Here is a 20,483-nt window from a genome sequence, read left to right on the forward strand (position 1 = left end):
TCATCTAGCTAACTTTAGGATAGGCAGGTATATCCAGAGGCACACTCGTACCGCTATATATACAAGCTAACTGAGCTGAATCTGTTTATCTGGCTAACTAAACTAGCTGAGCTCATAATGGCTGAATTTGGGCCTCATTATTTATACAGGTTTTCTGATCTTAAATTAGAGATGGAATGCATGTTTGAATAATATATCCTATATAATAGTATAGAGTTGAGAACTGGTCTGGTGTTTAGATCAATGATCGCTGATCAAAATGAATTTCATAAACATAGAGGCTTATGCAATAAAACACAAACAAGAAAATGTGCATGTGCTCACAAAACAATTTTGAAGACCATATTCAAAAGAAAGTTAGCTTATTTAGCTAACTTAGGGTCAGGTTCATTAAGGCTTTTCTCCCATTTTGTGACTATGGGAAAGACAATAATTTTGATACAAGCATGAGGGCACACAAATACACTCGTATTCCTGCCTGCACCAAAGGACATGGGCATTTTATAACATACATTCATATATGCGCACATGGTATAAAATAGACTGAACGCACGTACATGTGCGCACAATTTTAAATGGACACTTGCAAATGCCACCTCTACTGCGCAAGTGGAGGAATTTTATAAGGGATGTGTGCCTATGCCATAGGGAGTTTTCCCAGTTCATTCCTAGTTCACCCAGCTAAAGGATAGGACTTACCAACCCCCCTAGTTTAATATTCTGCCTTTCTCCCTGTTAGCCTCAACCCTTAAAACTCTGCTGACTAGCCTAGAGTTTTTTATTTTCTTACTTACATGCCATCCATAGCAGTAGTAAAGTTACGTCGCAGGGGACCCTGGTGTGTGCTTCTGCGTTAAAGTCCCAGAATGCCCATTTCAAGGCCTTGCCCCACCCGGACCACATACATGCCCCGTCAATTTTGGGCTTTCTCACTTGTGCACACACCGGGATATATGTGCGCACATGGGAGGCATTTTTAAAATGTTTTTATATAAGACTGTTTATTGAAAAGCAGAAACAACACACCCACATTTAAAATCTGCTTGGTTTGCACCAGACGAACATACTCGTGTATCTCCTGGTTTTTGTGCATGTCGGGCTTTCAAAATTCACCTCTTAGCAAATCAAGTACTTAGCCAGGATATTCAGTGGCATGGACATTGTTGAATATACCTGGCTATCTTAAGGTTAGCTGGATAAATTTATTTGGTAGTGATGTGCATTTGTTTGAAATGAATAAGCAAAACATAACAAACTAACCCAGATTGATTTTATTTGTTCCCCTCCCCCAAAATGAATGAAGGAGGTGACATGAATGAAACGAATATTATTTATCCCATTTGTTTACGCTTCCCATTCATTTTTATGGACATTTGAAATTAAGTGCACTTTCTTTTAGAAAAAAAATTATATAGCATTGAAATGAATTCAGAAAGAAGATAAAAAGAAACTTATCTACGTGAAAAAAAAAGACTTGTCTGTGTAGAATCCCACATCACAAATTGCTGGCACTGAAATCCTCAAGAAACAATAGATGCAAAATCTACAATCTTGGAGGTTCACATGAGAAGACAAATCCAACTATCTACTGCCACCGGCAGAGTCCATGTTTTGAGATTTTCTCTGCTTTAAGGCTGTTAGTGTACTTTAACAAAAAGGAAGACAATTTCATTATTCTGCTAGTCACATTAACGGGGCGTACCACAAGAAGCCAATTTCGGTTGTGGAGACTAGACATGGTGTCTAGGCAGGAAGTGCGTCAATCCATCTGTCAATCAATCAAAATAATCAGAGCTTGAAGCAATAAAACGGAGGGAATTGTAAGTGATAAAATGTACAATGGTGAAGTATTTTGATATAATTATGAGGACCATTCAGCCTCACTGTTCATGCCATGTGGAAGAACTGCATTTAAATTAAAAATCCAAAACTGATCCCTATAGTTAAGCTTATGTCCCTGCCTGTTCCAATTTTCTGATATCTGTTCCAACACTGCCCATTGTAGTTCATAAAGCATATGATTATGAGACAAACCATGGTCCATCATCAGAGCCTGAAGCTTCAATTAATCTGATTTTAATCTTCTGTTTAGCTCTGCCCACATAAATTATCAGAGATGTGCATTGAATCCATGAAGGATGAATTGTAATCAGTTACTATCCTGTAATGGTAGTAAACCTTCTTAGTGTTCGGATGAACCCAAATTACGAGCACAGCAATGGGAGTATAATCATGGTAGATTATTTTATTTTACTCCATCTGTTACCATTGGAATGGAAGCTAAAAAAAAAAAGGAAGACTCAAGAAAAGGATGAGAAACATATAAACATCAAGGCAGAAGAAGACTACACGGCTATAGTGCGTGACTGCCCATCCACACCACTTTATAACCCCTACCACTCCTTCAGAGATCTCCTGTGTTTATCCCCTGCTTTCATGAATTCAGATATTGTTCTTCTCTCCACTACCTCCACAGGGAGGATGTTCCATGCATTCACCCCCTCTCTGTTTAGAAATATTTCCTTAGATTACTTCTGAGTCTATCCACTTTCACCCTCAACCCATGACCTTGCATCGTAGAAAAGACTCTGGACAGGAATAAAACCATTTTTGTTTGCCAGCCTTTCTAAATAGCTATTAAATGCTTGCTGCTTTCTGGTAGCAAAATTATTATCCAAAAACTTTCCAAGAATTCCCAATATCCAGAAATATTGCTTTCTCTGGTCCATTTCTATTAGAGAGGAAAAACTTGTGCTATCTGTAATCAGTGCACCATGTAAACATCATGACCTGGTATGCAGTTTCATCAATAAAAATGTGGAGGACAATGGTGAGAAAATGGTTGAGAGGACAAGATTTGGGAGGGGGGTTACTGTTGGGTTTTCATGTAGACTATTTTGGTTTTTATCTGCCAGCATTTATATTATATTACTAGGTTACTTTACCTTGCTCACAAGCCATTTTATTTACAGATGCAGCCATGGCATATCAGCATCAATTAATCAAGTAAGTAATGAATTGATTTGCCGGTAAGTTAATGTTTTATTTTTTTGTCTTTCTATACCGCTTATCATAAATCTAAACTGTTTACATTTTTATCACATATACAATATCTTATAATAAAAAAATAATAAAAACCAGTACAACATCTCAACATTGCATATTAAAAACACACAATAATCTATACAGACATAAATAAAAAGCACCTTTGTTCATCTTTTTTTTTATCAGCCTAGCCTATGCCATATAAACTATTCCCCTCACACTGCTCCAATTAACACTTTACCCTTTGAATACTTCTGTGAAGAGCCACATTTTTAGTGCTTTTTTAAACAATTTCTGATCTCCCAAAACCACAGCTCTTCCGGCATTAAGTTCCAAAGTGCCAGTCCTGCCACTGATATATCCCTTTCACCTATAGCACTTAAATGAGCTTTCATCAAAAGACTTGCATTCACAAGGGCAGATTTTCAAAGGAGGATGCGCGTAAGATACGCGCGTACCCCCTGAAAACCTGCCCCAAGCTCCCCCTGCGCACGCCGAGCCTATGTTGAATAGGCTTGTCGGCACATGCAAGCCCCTGGATGCGCGTAAGTCCCGGGGCTTTCCCGGGGGGGGGCGTGTCGGGGGTCATGTCGCGGCCGGCGCATCATCGGGGGTGTTCCGGGGACGGGGCCACGGGCGTGGTTCCAGCCTGGGGGCGTTTCGGGGGCATGGCTGAGTCCTCCGAAACTGCTCCCAGGCCGGGGAATCGTGCACTGGCAGCCGGCCGGCGCGCGCGAGTTATGCCTGCCCAAGGCAGGCGGAACTTTTATAATAAAGGTAGGGGGGGTTTAGATAGGGCTGGGGGGTGGGTTAGGTAGGGGAAGGGAGGGGAAAGTGGGGGGAGGTGGAAAGAAAGTTCCCTCTGAGGCAGCTCCGATTTCTGCGTACTTTTTTAAAATCTGCCCCACAGAGTGTAGCTCTCTTTGAGGTATATATACCTGAAGTCTTGTCCCCAGCCACAAATTCTCCAGCTTATAAACAATCTTGTGAACTATCATTAATTTTTTTAAAAGAATTCTATATTCTACCGGTAACCAATGAAGATGTCAAAGGGCCTGCATAATATGATCATATCTCGCTACCCCCAGCAGCACCCCTAGCAGCTGAATTCTGGAGCAATTGTATGGGTTTAATTATATTTTTTGGAAGATGTAAAAAAAATGAATTACAATAATCAGTATTATTAAAAATCAACATCTGTAAAACCAAAGGAAAATCATCCCTTTCAAGGGATGATTTCAGGCAACGTAAAATGTGCAGCTTATAAAGCCCGGTTTTTACCAGTTTTCAAACATGTTCCTTCATTGATAAGCTGGAATCCAGATGCACCTTCAGGTCGCAAACAACTCTAGATATTTTCAAATCCACTCCTTCAAATGAATAAACTGGCAAATTGGCGTCATTTAGGTTACTCTTAGTTAACACTATAATTTTGGTTTTATTTACATTTAATGACAGTCTGTTTTGACTTACCCACCTTTTTATTGTCTGAAGGCAAACTGTTAAAACTTTCAGACCTTTTGGTAGTGAATCTCTAATGGGAAACCAGAATTTGATATCATTTGCAAACAACCTAACTTCCACCCCCAGATCACTCAAAACCCTATAGAATGGTGCAATATATATGCTGACTAGGGTGGCAGATAAAGATGAAGCCTGGGGGACACCAGTTGGAATTTCAAATCACCTAGAGGTTTTATTTTCATAAATCACCTGAAAAGATCTCTTGGAAAGGAAAGCAGAAACCGCTTTGTAACGGTGCCAGTAATACCCAGCTCAGTCGGCCGATGCAGTAACAGAGTATGAGCCACTGCGTCGAATGCCGCTGAAGTATTTAGAAGCACCAGTAAATACATTTTTCCCCTGATGGAAACCTCTTATGATCGTATCAGTTAAAGATAATAGCAAGGTTTGTGGTGCTTTGATCTTTCCTAAACCCATATTGACTGGGATTTAATTCCGCTCCTGTTTCCAGCCATTCTGCCTCCATGTTTTGTTTACAGATGATATCCAACAAGCCTTCTATCCATACCAATAATTTTACCCTAAATCTTCCCAAATATGCGCACCTTGTAACGTGTCTACTGTATATTTAGCCAGATCCTTTCGAGTACTACATTATTTATTATAACTTCTTGTTTCTTTAATCCCCAGTTACTTGATCCAAGTTTATCCTCCTGTTCGATGTAATTGCACTCTGTCTTGCTTGTTTAATGTTATAATGTAAACCAAATTGATATGTAACTTTTGCTACATGAATTTCGGTATATAAAAATGTTAAATAAATAAATAAATAAATAAATAAATAAATAAAATAAAATAAAATAAAATAAATAGAAAAGAGGCCAAAAGTCCTTTAAGCACAATTATTTCACTTTTTTGTGTTTAACGTTTTGGGGAAAACATCTTATCTGGAAGTATGCTTCATTTGTATTAGAAATGTAAAAAATAAATACAGAAATCATAAGTTAGCCTGGATTCCATCTCTGCACTATAATTTCACTTGTTTCCCACTCTCAATTGCAGTTAACCCTCTCGGACCCCTGCAAGTTATTCCAGCTCGTCTGCCCAATTGTCCCTGCCTATTATGACACTACAGACCCCACGCAGTCTTTTTCTAACCACGGCAGTCTTCTCTCTGTCTGATCCACACAGGCTTGAATTCTATCACTGTCATCTCCACTTCTAGGCTATTCACAGCATTTGCTATCCTAGTAGTAAAAACAAAGTATTTCCTCGCTTTTCCTAGAGACCTCTCTCCTTCCAGTTAAAATAACTTGATCCCTTGTCTTTGAAAGTCATGAAAAGGAACAAATAACAGAGTTGACCTTATATAAAACTTATGGCTAGCAATATATAGGAAAACCAATATCTTTGTTCATTTCACAGTGTCTGATCATTTTTAAAGTTAAGGGATACAATTTCAGAGTCTGAAGTCGGCACCAGCAGTCGTAAAATAAGAAGTTATGCATGCAGTTTAATCTGAAGGTGCTTAAATTGATTTTTATCTGCCTAAAACTATACAGATACATTTGTAACATGCATACATTACATTTGTGATCATGAAAAGAGGTGTTGGGGAGGGGAGGAAGGCGTGTGTATCAGGGTGTGTCACAAATATATCTGAGTAGCTTTCATTTCCGTAAAGCACACAGATACCCGGCATGCTGACAACAAGTGGTGTTGTACGCCACCATTTTGAAATGGCAGGAGTTGTGTGCCCATAGGTAGCCAGATAATAACCTGAAAGTCAAACACAATTTAAGCAGGTACTTTACTTTGTTTCAGGAAACTGGGTTGTAAGGTTCAAGCTTAAAAGTAGGCACCAAACTTTGCAGTTTGGAGCACTGCTGAAAATGCACACACACCCCTCCCCCGCACACACATTTTATGTTTTCCATTTTTTTCCTAGTTCTTGATGTTTTAGATTTCAAGGTTTGTAAGCTTTTGATAGCAATACCAGACTTAAAAACTGTGCACCATTCTTCTTCTTCCTCTTTCGTTTCTCCAAGACATAAGTATTGCCATGCTAGTTCAGATGAAGGGAACTTCAAGCCTAGCATCCCGCTTCCAATACTGACCAATCCAGGTCACAAGTACCTGCCAGGAGTCCTAAATGCAATAGATTCCATGTTGCTTAATCCCAGGGACAAGCAGTGAATTTTCCCCAAATCCACCTTAATAATGGTTTATGGACCTTTCATCTAGGAAATTGACCAAACCTTTTAGCTCCAGCAATGATTTCCAAAGTTTAAATATGCATTGAGTAAAAAATAATATTTTCTCCTATTTGTCTTAAATGTATCACCTAGTAACTTCATGACATATCCCCTAGTCTTCAAAAAACTGATTCGTATGTATCCATTCCGATCCACTTATTATTTTATAGACCTCAATAAAATCTCCCCTCAGTCATCTCTTCTCCAAGCTGAAAAGCCCTAAACTCTTTAGCCTTTGCTGAAAGGGGAATTGGTCATCTCCCTTTACCAATTTAGTCACCTTTCTCTATACCTTTTTTAATTCCGCTATATCTTTTTTGAGTTGCGGTGACCAGAACAGCAAGGTCGCACCATGGAGCGATATAGATGCATTATGATAGTCTCTGTTTTATTCTCCACTCCTTTCCTAATAATTCCTAGCATTTTATTTGCTTTCTTGGCCATTGTAACACATTTGGCCATTGTAACATACTGAACAGAAGGTTTAACATGATGACGCCTAGGTTTTTTTCCTGGGTGATGACTCACAATATGGAACACTACATTTTGTAACTTTAATTTGGGTTCCTCTTCCTTAAGTGCACATTATATGCCACCTGCCATTTGAATGTCCAGTCTCCCAGTCTTGCAAGATCCTCTTGCAATTTCTCATCATGCTCTTGTGATTTAATAACTTTGAATAATTTTGTATCATCAGCAAATTTGATCATCTCACTCATTATTCCCATCTCTAGGACATTTATAAATATGTTAAACAACAGCGGTCCCAGTACAGATCCCTGGGGCACTCCCCTTGTCACCTTTCTCCAATGAGAAAATTGACCATTTCACCCTTCTCTCTGTTTTCTATCTTTTAACTCCTTCTCAATCCACAATAAAACATTGCCTCCTATCCCATAATTTTTTTGAATTTCCACAAGAGTCTCTCATGAGACTTTCTGAAAGTCCAGATATGTTATATCTAATGGCTCATCTTTATTCACATGTTTATTCACTCCTTCCAAAAAAATGTAGCAGATTAGAGAGGCAGGACTTCCCTTGGCTAAACTCATGTTGGCTGAACTATGACATTCTATATGCTCAGCAATTTTGTTCTTTGCAATAGTTTCAATCATTTTTACCAACTCTGTCATCAGGCTCACCAGTCTGTAGTTTCCTGGATCACCTATGGAACCTTTCCTAAAAACTAGCGTTACATTGGTCACTCTCCAATCTTTAGGTACCTGATTTTAATGATAGATTACAGGTTAATAATAATAATGATAGGTCTGCAATATAATTTTCTTGATCTTTCAGTACTCTAGGGTATGCTGCACTCTCTACAAGCTTTGCTGTGCTCACACACGCTGCTAGTGAGACTGAAAAGCCATCCTGTTACATTAGTCCTAGGGTTTCCAAGATAGGCACAAGGTGAGTCTGCTTAAGATTATCAGTGTCTTCCACATGCCTCTATTCAAGACTCTACTTTTAACTTGGCACTCACGATCCCTTCCTAAACTGACTGAGGTAACTTTCCAAGAAGACCCTGAGTATGAGGTACAAGACACCCTTGATGCCAAACACAACCTCCTAAATAACCTCCACCACCTCTTCTCATGCAAGGGATTTGGCCCTGAAGAGAATTATTGGGTACTAGCAACTGACGTTCAAGCTCCCTGTCTTACTCAAGTATTCCACTGTCTCTTTCCACATAAGCACAGGCTCAGGGCCTTGGGGAGGGGGCTTAGGATAGGGGGGGGGGGTACTATAATGTTTTGGATGGTTACTGGATGTCCATGACTGGCCACACTCACTCCAGCTTCGTGGCTTGCCCACGTTGCTGACAAGGTTGAAAAGCCATCCTGGTATGCCAGTCCCAGGTTCCTTAAGGTATGTGCATGGCTCAGTGCCTCTTAAAGGCTCCATAGAAGGAAACCCTTCAACCGGCAGTCACTGATGACATCACATGGTTGGTTATTTAAAACCCAGCCCCTCTATAGGTTGATGCCTCAGCATCAGGTCCTCCTGCTCCTGCAGTGTGTATTGCTAATTGCTGTCATGTGCTTACCTTGCCATGATTTCCTGGTTGTGTCCTGCTGTCTCTTTGACTTGCATTCTTGTGCCTTGTCCTGCACTGCCATATTTGTTCCTGCCATGTCTTTATTCCTTTCTTTTGTCTTGTTTGTCCATCTCTGCCTGATCCTTGGCTTTCACCTTGGCCCTTGGACCCTGACTATGCTTCTGGTTTGCTGCCTACCTTGATCTCTACCTGGACCTTAACACTGCCTGACCTCCGCCTGTCCTAACCTTGAGCTGGACTTTGATGCTGTCTGACTATCTCGACTTCTGCCTTGACCTTGATGCCGCTTCTTCATTGCCTGCCCTTACCTTTGCCTGCTACTCAACTTCGTATGACCACTCCATGCAGGACTCTCACCTAAGCCCTGCTGTCCCCTAAAACCCAAAGGCTCAACTTGTGGGGAACAGGGCTGGTATAAGTGAAGCTTGTAAGAGTGAGAACACCTGCTGTCAGCGTGGGCATAGTGGGTTTGCTTTCTAGGCTGAATCAACCAGGCCACAGGCCAAGGACTCACATCGATGACAATACCATCCAGTCTAGGTGATTTGCTACTCTTTAGCCCTTTCACTCTGCTCTATTACATCTTGCAAGTTCACTGAGATTTGTTTCATTTCCTCTGAATCATCATTTTAAAAAACTCTTTTGGCATGGGTATATGCCTTATATCATCCTTGGTAAAAACTGAAACAAAGAAATTATTTTATATCTCTGATATAACCTTGTCCTCCATTAGTAAACCTTTTATCTCTTGATCATCTAATGGTCCAACTGCTTCACAGGCTTCATACTTCAAATTCACCTGAAAAGATTTTATTATGAAATATTTCTCCTTCAGCAAGCTTCTTTTCAAATTCTGTCTTAGCCATCTTTATCAATGCTTTGCATCTATCTTGCCAGAGTTTATGCTCTTTCCTGTTTTCTTCATTTGGATCCCTTTTCCATTTTTCAAATATGTTCTTTTTTGCTATAATTGCCTTTACCACAACATCTTTAAACTATGCCAGCAGTCATTTGGATTTTCTTCCACCGTTTTTAATGCATGGAATACATTTGTTCTGGGCTTTCAAGATTATATTCTTGAACAGTATCCATGCCTGATGTAAAATCCTAATCTTTGTAATTGTTCCTTTAATGCTAACCATTTTTCTCATGTTCTCATAATTTCCCTTTTGAATATTATATGCTTTTGCACTAGATTTCCTTAATGTTTTCCCTCCAGATATAAAGTCAAATTTGATCATGCTATGATCACTATTGACAAGTGGTTCCAATATTATTACATCTCACACCAAATCATGTATTCCACTAAGGATTAGATCTAAAATAGCTTCCCCTCTTGTACAGCTCCATAAAGCAGTCATTTATTTCATCTAGAATCTTTGCTTCCTTGGCATGTCCTAATGTGATATTTACCCAATGAATGCCAGGGTAATTGAACTCACCCATTATTATTCTTGCAGAACTTTTATCCTGTTTGACTCTATGCCCGCTTTAATGTATAGTGCCACACCTCTCCCAGTTTGAGCCATCCAATCATTGAGATATATTTTGTATCCTGGTATCACAGTGTCCTTTTTGTTATCCTCCTTCCATCAATTCTCTGAGATGCCAATTGTATCTACCTTTTCAGTGCTATATAATCTAATTCTCCCATCTTATTTTTAAGAATTTGGGCATTTGCATGCAGACATTTTAAAGTACGTTTTTGGTTTGTATTAACAATTTGCTTACCAATTGACATGGATAATTGGGATCTTTCTGCTCTGTTTGCTCTTTACTTAAAGGCTCCTGGGTTACTTTAGCATTTATTTCATCCTCGCTATCAGAAAGCCCTAACTTCCTTGTTTTTAGGTGTATCCTTTAAAGATACATCATTCTGAACCATGCACTTCTGAGCAACTGTCAACTTTCCCCCATCATCTAGTTTAAAAGCTCTTCTATCTCCTTTTTATAAGATAGTGCTAGCAGACTGGTTCCTCTCTGGTTAAGGTGGATCTCATCCTGTTGGAACTGGCTTCCCTTCCCCTGAATGTTTCCGAGTTCCTAACAAATCTTAAACCCTCTTCTCTGCATCATTGTCTCATCGCATATTGATTCTTTGGAGCTGAGCCTGACTTTAGGGTCCTGTGCGTGGAACAGGGTGTATTTCTACTACTACTACTACTTATTATTTCTATAGCACTACATGACATATGCAGTGCTGCGCAAACAAGACAGTCCCTGTTCAATAGAGCTTACAATCTAATAAGACTAACATACAGAACAAGAGACTTGGTTAAAAGAAAAGAAAGTTAACAAAACTAAAAACAGACAATCAGGCATAAGATTTAAAAACAGTTTCAAAAAGGTGGGTCTTTAGATGGGATTTAAACATGGTAAGAGAGGGAGCCCGACGCACCAGTTCAGGAAGACTATTCCAAGCACACGGCACAGCCAGGTGAAAAGCACAGAGTCTGGAATTGGCAGTAGTGGAGAAGGGCATGGATAGGAGTGATTTATCCGATGAGTGGAGTGCACAAGGAGGGGTGTAGAGAGAGATAAGAGAGGAGAGGTAGAGTGAAAGCATCCCTGGAGGTTTTGGATTTCAGTTTGCTACCTAAGAGCCAAAATTTAGCCTCTAGAACTTCTCTCCTGCACCTTTTTATGTCATCGGTACCGACATGTACAATGACATTGGCTCCTCCCTAGCAGTGTCTAAAATCGTATTTAGATGGCATGTAAGGTCCAGTACCCTTGCAGCATGCAGGCAAGTTACCACGTGATCCTCATACCCCCAGCCACCCAGCTAACTACATTTCTAATGAACGAATCACCCACTATAATGGCCATCCTAACCCCTCCGTCCTGGTCACATAGTCATGGAGATACTAGGGATGTGCATTCGTTTCATTCGTTTCCTATACAAGCATGTAATACAAAACAAATGAAACAAATGCACATCCCTAGGAGATACATCTTCAGTGCGAGAATATAAGGCATTACCTGGAGAGCAGGCCCTAGTTACAGGATCACTTCCTGCCACTCAGATGTGACGGTCTCCTGTCAGGTAACCTTGCCTCCCCAAAGCAGCACAAGAGCTCCTTGACTGAAGGCATATCCCCTTCTCCTTCTCTGTGATGTGCTAGCCTATTTTGTATTTGCAGAAGATTATTCATATCAAGCTTTTCTATCTACATAACTTGTTGGATCTTGAGCAATGTTCTGACATGGTATGCTGTGTGGTTTCTTACAGGCTTTAGTGACTTCATTCCAATTTTATTCTGGGCAGTGCTTCAAAAACAAGTCAGGAAATAAGCTAGCCAGTATGAAAGTGTCCTTTCCTGAAACTTTCAAAAAGTGAAACAATGGGGATCCCTGGGGATATATTACCAATATGGCAGAACAAAGACTAGGATATATTCAACCTCTGCTTTTGGAAAGAATTTTCATACCGTGCTTGGAACTAAAATGGCAATCATAACTCAGTTCTTCCTTTTTACAGCAATCAGGAGACTACTGCTATTTGTGGTTAGATTTCACATTAGATCTTTTTTTTTTTCATTTTTTAAGCAAATGCCAAAACATGTTCCTTAGCTTGTAGAGTTTGCAGCAGCTCCTCGTGGCACACTTTTTGTTATCTGCGATCTTGAAAAGAGTTTTGAGGATTTGTCTTTTCTTCTGAACTCCCACAAGAGAATTCCAATCCTTCCAAGTAATCCTCCTTCCCTCCCTTTCTCTGCCTTTGGGTTTTCGGTTGCTATGTCGCAAATATTTCAAATAAGGTACTACTACCCCCTATGCCTCAAGTCATGTTACCTCATTTTTCAGAAAAAGTTAAGGCTTAGCATTTCAGCTAAACCTTTCCTTAGATTCCTTGGCAGAGACTTTCCATTCTATGACTTGATCACCAGAAACGCTGATCAAAGGCCAAATCTTCAGACTCTACTAAGGCTTCCATACTCAGTATTCTTCTAAATCTGCACAAGATGCCAGCCTCATTGTTCACGCATTTTTTTTCTTGCTCCTTTCACTATACTCTTGGGGGCAGATTTTAAAAGCCCTGCTCGCGTAAATCCGCCCGGATTTACGCGAGCAGGGCCTTGTGCACAGGCGCGCCTATTTTCCATAGGCCTGCCGGCGTGCGCAGAGCCCCGGGACTCGCGTGTCCCGGGGTTTTTTGTCGGAGGCGTGTCGGGGGCGTGTCAGGGGCGGGGCCGATCGATGCAGAGTTTTGGGGGCGGGACGCGGCATTTTGGGGGCGGGCCCAGGGGCATGGTTTCGGCCCGGGGCGGTCCGGGGGCGTGGCCGCGCCCTCCGGAACTGCCCCCGGGTCGCGTCTCGGCGCGCTAGCGGCCTGCTGGCACACGGGGATTTACTTCTCCCTCCAGGAGGTGTAAATCCCCGGACAAAGGTAGGGGGGGGTTTAGATAGGGCCGGGGGGGTGGGTTAGATAGAGGAAGGGAGGGGAAGGTGAGGGGAGGGCGAAAGCGAGTTCCCTCCGAGGCCGCTCCGATTTCGGAGCGGCCTCGGAGGGAACGGAGGCAGGCTGCGCGGTTCGGCGCGCGCCGGCTGCACAAAATCGGCAGCCTTGCACGTGCCGATCCTGGATTTTAGCAGATATGTGAGGCTACGTGCGTATCTACTAAAATCCAGCGTACTTTTGTTTGCGACTGGTGCGCCAACAAAAGTACGTGAACGCGCATTTTTTGTAAATCTACCCCTTGCTCTCCATCTACCAACATAGACCCTTGCTTGTTGACTACAGATACTACCAGTACCTGAATGACTACTCATAGCTCTGCCTCTCCTTCTTAACAGTCTGCAGTGCTATAGCCCAAACTACTCATAATGTACCTCACAGAAACATAGAAATATGATGGCAGAAAAAGAGAATATAGATTATCTAATCTGCTCATTCTCTCAACAGCTCATCTCTTCAGCCTCTACAATTCCCTTAGAGATCCCCTGTATTTTTTTCCCATTGACTGTCCTTGTCCCCACCATTTCCACTGGGAGGCTTGTTCTATGCATCCATCACCCTTTCTGTAAAGAAATACTTCCTTAGCTTTCCCCTGCGTCTACCCCCTACCCAGGGCCAGTGCTAGCTTTTTTGCTGCCCTGTGCGAACAATTACTTTGCTGCCCCATACCCCAAACTTTATTCAGTCTCTGTCCCTCCAGCAATCTATATTTTTAGAAACTGATAGGGATGTCATTTGTTTGCAATGAAATAGGAAATAATGACAATATGTCCTATTTCATTACATTTCGGGGGGCTGACAAAACAATAGGAAAATCCCACAAAATTGTGTGTGGTTTTCTTATCATTTATGAGGGGTGGAGAAAGGGCACATTAAAAAAAAAACCCCAAACCCACTCCAACCATTCAAATTTAATTTATTACAAGCCCCCCCCCCTCCCGACCCCCCAAAAAACTTGCTGAAATTCCCTGGTGGTCCAGCGGGGTCCCAGGAGTGATCTCCCCCTCTCAGGCCATTGGCTGCCACTAATCAAAATGGCACCGGTGGCCCTTTGCCCTTACCATGTGACAGGGGCTACCGATGCCATTTGCTGCCCCTGTCACATGGTAGGAGCAATGGATGGCCTGCACCATTTTTTAAGATGGTGCCGGCCATCCATTGCTCCTACCATGTGACAAAGGCCGGCCAATGGCACCGATAGCCCCTGTCACATGGTAAGGGCAAAGGGCCACCGGCGCCATTTTGATTACTGGCAGCCGACAGCCTGAGAGTGAGAGATCGCTCCAGGGAAATCTGCTGAACTACCAGGGACTTTCAGCAAGTTTTGGAGGGGTTGTAATTAATTAAATTTCTTGGGGTAGGTTTGGGTTTTTCGTTTTGGGGCAGCTGAGAAACAATCGGTCCGAACCACGGGAAAACAAAATTTCCCACAGTGGGCTGATAACGAAGGTCAAACCGAAAGGTTCGGCCGAAACACATCTCTAAAAACTGATACCTCCTCACCCTCCCCCCCCCCATGGAACCCATGATCAAGGGAAGGTATATAATTATTTAATAGTTTATAAGAGTATATAAGAGTTTATAAGAGTATATAATAGTTTTTAAGAGTATATAACTCTTTTATAGTTTTCCTGTATACTTGTGTTAATGTATTCTGCCTTGAGGCGACTGTTTTAATGTATTTCCGCCCTGGAGGCGACTGTTCAGTTCCTTGTAAACCGGTGCAATATGTATTCTTTACAGGAACATCGGTATATAAAAATTAAAAATAAATAAATAAATACATAAATAAATAAATAAGGTATTTCATACCCCAGACAAACCTTACACCCTGGCACACTTGCCAGCCCCCAAACTCCCACCACCTCTACAGCCACACAAAATTTTATTATACTTATTTTAAATTTTACATGAAAGAGCTTTCAAGATTTCTGAGGCAAAATATCTCTTAAAACATGCATATTATATTTATAAGCACTGCTGTGCTGCCAATCAGAGAATCCTGAAAAAAAGACACTTGGAACTCTTATGGAATTTGTAGGAGCATCTCAGAAAGCCATGAATTACCATTACAATATTGTAATGGTCCCATACTAAAAGAATCCCAAATGCCAGGACTCAAAAAGTAACAACCTTATCTATGAAAAGGCAACACTAAAAGTATTACACCAGGGCTTAGAACACCAATACATTTCCTATTAGGAAAACAGAACAAGCCAGGCTGCAATAGATCTCTACACAGAAACTACATGCCAGCAAAATAGCTCACCTAGGTCACATATGCAGAACACAGACAGACCCTGACCAAATACTGAATAAAGAGACCTGCAAGTATAAATATAAAAGTGCAATAGAAACAAGCTAGCCCCTATATGTAGAGCAATAATAGATAGAAAGAAACATTACTATTCTTCATAAAACATGAAATAATAAAATCAAGAAATATAAAAATATCATAATAATAAAAGCATATTTATAAAAAGAATAAATATTTCAAACCAGTTATTGAATAGAATATCCAAAATTTCCAAACACCAATAAAATATTAAAAAAAAAATCCAATAATTAAAAAATGTTCTAAAATTTTCTCAAAACACAATAGAACATCTCAAAACAGCAAAAACATCAAATTATATTTATTTATTTATTTAAGGCTTTTATATACCGATGTTCCTGTACTAGTACATATCACGTCGGTTTACATAGAACCAAAGTTGGAAATTACATCAAACAAGAGGGTACAGATAACAGGGCTAACTTTGTATGAACTTATAGATAAAGCAGCGAACGACTTAAACTCGACTTAAAGCAGCGAACGACTTAAACTTATACTCACTAATTAAAACTAGCAAGGATTTCAAAATATCCCGCTCTCCATACCTGGGATCTTTTGATTTCCTGAGATTGTTGTGGATTCGGGGAGACAGGGCAGCACAAACCTTATCTTCTCTCTCTCTTTCTCTCTCACACACACATACACACACAATAACACAATGATTCTCTTACACACTCACTGCTCATATACATGTCTATATTCTCACACATACTACCTCTTTCTTACATATACAGGCTCTCTATTCCTCAGACATATGGAGGTAGATATTAAAATTCTGGCCAGCTAAGTAATTAATATATCTAGAGAATACACCACAAAAAATCAGCGATGCTCAGTAATTAGACATAAATCAAGAAGAAAAATAAATCTCTATCGCTGACTGAATAATGTGCTTTCAATGAAAATTTTAAATATATCTTTTAACCTTTTTCTTAAAATTTTTTCATGCACCTACACTGTGTGGAACAAAGGGTTACTGACTAAATATATGTTGATTCAACAAAAAAATTTGTGTTGATTCATCAAAAACATTTTTAACAAAAAATGTTTTAAGGAGTAAGAGGGAGGTTTCATATACTGTGTAGGTGTCCCCGCACCAATACTTCATTGGTAATTAATCATCAACCAACCTCCTCCTCCGTTTGTGATTTTTTTGAAATTAAATAATTTTTAGTGAAAGTCCCAAAGGAACTGCAGACTCTTCCATGGCTGTGTGATCATGAAGAAATATTTTTTTATGCAAAATAAACGCTTTACAAGCTGTGAGGCTTTAAGGTGGGTTTTAAGGAGGGTCCTTAGTCACTTCCCGTTTGTGTTGGCAGATTGTATCAAACCTTAGTGATGATCCCGACACGAACCGTCCATGTTTCAGACGTAGTCTTTCCTCAGGGGAATGTGCTGACAGTGTCCAACCAACCTTGTGGGGTCTCAACCTCTCTGTGCAATAATTCTTCTAATCTGTTTACTCAGATTTGCCACCTCGTGTAGATTTGCTCTGTCAAAAGCCTCCGGAAGCCTCTTCTTGATTTACAGCTAAGTACTTAGCCAGATAACACTTATCTGGCTATGATACAAGGATATTTAGCAGCACAAATATCATTATTTGTCAAATTACATTAACTAGATATATAGCGCTACCCAGATCCACCCACAAGTTGGCCAGCTAAAAGAAAGCCGGATAAGTGAATTATCTGGCTATCTAGCAGCCGCTGATTTTCAGCAGACTGCTAGATATCCAGATAAGTCCTACTTATCTGGCTACTGAGCACTGAACTTGCTTTGAGTATTGTCCTCATAATATGTGTGTGTGCATGACTGTGAGAGCCTATATGTGATACATAGGCTGTCAGAGGCGCATACACACAAACATGCTCAAAGGCTCTCACACAGACATACGCATGCAGACTCTCAGACACACAACCAAACAGTGGCCTCACACAAGCTCTCACACAGCCACACACATGCATGCAGGCTGTCGCACAAACATACACAACCAAACAGTGGCCTCACACAGCCACACAAACGCATACAGGCTGTCACACAAACATACACAGGCTCTCAAATAGACATTCAGACATACATGAGCTCTCACACATCCACACACATGCATGCAAGCTGTCACACATACACAGGTTCTCAAACAGACATTCAGACATACATGAGCTCTCACACATCCACACACATACGTGGCCTCCTGTTCTATTTGGCCCTGGTGGGATGAGATCCATCACAGCCCTGCAGGCTCCTCTTCTCTTTGGGCCGTAATGGGATGAGCTTCATTACGGCCCCGTGCGCCTTCCTGCTCTTTGGGGCTGAAGCTGTGCGTAGCCATGGGAAAGGTTGTGTATGGGTACACCCGTGGCAAATTACAAGGAACTCTGCGGCGGCGCAGTATTTCCTTATTTTCGGCTGCTAATGGGTTGAACTCTGCCAGAGGTCCACGGCATCTCTTCCTCTTCAGCCACCAGCAGGTTTGGCTCTGCTGACCACTCTGCACCCTCTGCTGTTGCCACCACACCCCTGGGTGTGCCTCCCCATGCAAATGCACGGTATTCACACCCAGTCACGCTGGCACTGCCCCATCACCTCTTTTTCCAGAGTTTCCAAGAAGTAATATGAGGAAAAGCTTCTTTACTGAGATAGTGACAGATTCCTAGAATAGCAGACCAGCAGAGGTAGATGTATCCAAATTAATGACAGGATTCAGGCATGCTTGGAAAAGATACAAAGGGTGATGGTAAGAGTACCTCATGTCTCCACAAATACCCTACCTTCATGTTTGATATTTTTTGTTCCAATTCAAAATTGCAATGCTACTGCAACATAATTTTTTATTTAATTTTTATTGTAACTCAACTTAGACAAATGCTACTGTAAATGTATTTAGGAAAATATGGTATATAATTTTTTCTGTTTATTATATCAAATAGACAAAAACAAATAGAAACATGTTTGCAAAGAATGAAAAGAAATCAGTTTGAAATATTTGAAGAGGAAAGCTAAAACACAAATAAACAATACTGCAAACATAACAAAACAGATAACTTACATCAAGTCTACCAACACTCACACTAGGAGCAAAGCTTTAATCCAGTCTAGGTCAATGCACACAATAAGATTTATTCCTTAGAAAACATAGCATACCCTTGAGACAAGACTTCCAATTCCAAGGGTAAACAAGACCAGTATCTGCATATTATATAACAGGTATACACAATGGGGCCAATGCAAAAAGGGATTGCATAAGGGGATTACTTAGTAGAGATGTGAATCGGAACCAGAATCGGTTCAAATTCCGGTTCCGATTCACATCATGGGTTTTTTTTCGTCCGGCCCGATCGCGGTTTTGTTTATCGGCTGCGCCCGAGCCGATAAACAAAAAACCCACCCCGACCCTTTAAAACTAATCCCTTAGCTTCCCCCACCCTCCCGACCCCCCAAAAAAAACATTTTACAGGTACCTGGTGGTCCAGTGGGGGTCCCGGGAGCTATCGCCCGCTCTCGGGCCGTCGGCTGCCACTAATAAAAATGGCGCCGATAGTCTTTGCCCTTACCATGTGACAGGGTATCCGTGCCATTGACCGGCCCCTGTCACATGGAGGGAGCACTAGATGGCTGGCGCCATCTTTAAAAATGTGCAAACGAATGTCGGTATATAAAAGTGTCAAATAAATAAATAAATAAAAGTAGTAACAGCCACACCATTCAGTTACCCCCATGTAGCTTGTTCATCATTTCCAACTTCTAGCCTCTAGGAATCTACATTGTTTATCCAATACTCTTTTGAATTCATTTATTGTTTTCATCCTCACCACTTTTTCCAGAAGGGCATGATCCAGCAACCAGGTCTCAGCGCCTGGACTGGCATTGCCCCAGGCCCAATGCCAGAGTCTGACCCGGAGGCTGGGTTCTGATAAATGGGGGGATTGGAGGATCTAGCTCTTAACAGGGTGACCTGGTTGGTGAACAGGTGAAACTTGCATGGCATGGATGCACGCTAGTTATAAAATACCCTGACTTGCACGCCTAGGTGCACACCCACTTAAAATTGGGCACACATGTGCATGGAACCATGTTATTTTATATGTGTGCGCAAGATATAAAATGGCTGTGTATCTAGCCACATGCTGTTGCACATGCCCCAAGTGCACCTGCTGGCTTGAAAGTCATCGTCCCTGTGCATACTTTTAAGTGCATTAGGAGGGGAACTCCAGAGGGGCACAGTTTGTGACTTGCATGTATCTATTTTATTTTCAGAAGTATGCATGCACATAGTAACAAGCTCAAGTTACGCCCTGTGAAGAGCAGCAGTAAATTTGTGCTGGTTACTTGGAGCACTGTGAAAGTTAAGTTACCCAAGCATATTCTAAGTGAATGTATGCACCTTAGTTCCCTTTAAAACTATGCAGTAGTCTGTGTATATGTAGTGCTTGCACAGTTAAAAGCTAAGCTTACCCTCTAAGACAATAGCAAGTGACTTCCAATAAGAAAGTACATTTTCCAAGGGGTTTCTGCAAGGAAAATGGAGTTTCATGCTGCAAAATAGCTTTTTAGAAAATTTCACATCCCATATTGGTGTATACTTAGGAGCATTTCTCCTGTTTGTGCTTAAGTTTACTGTGGTCAGAGCAGAGGCAAGACTTGTCAATATAGCTAAAATTCAATTGCAGGTTAAAAGCCTGATAGCAGTAAAATTATTTTTTGTAAATATTTCCACAATGGCAAAAATTCTTCAATTATTACAGTCAATTTTTTCTTGCATTTAGGAACGTGATCAGGTAATTATGAATATCATTGAATCCTTTTATGCAAAATGAAACCTACATGTCCTTCATTTAAAGATACCTGGATGAACCACCTCTGACC

The sequence above is a fragment of the Rhinatrema bivittatum genome, chromosome 1, assembly GCF_901001135.1.
Source record: "Rhinatrema bivittatum chromosome 1, aRhiBiv1.1, whole genome shotgun sequence".
NCBI classification, from domain to species: Eukaryota; Metazoa; Chordata; class Amphibia; order Gymnophiona; family Rhinatrematidae; genus Rhinatrema; species Rhinatrema bivittatum.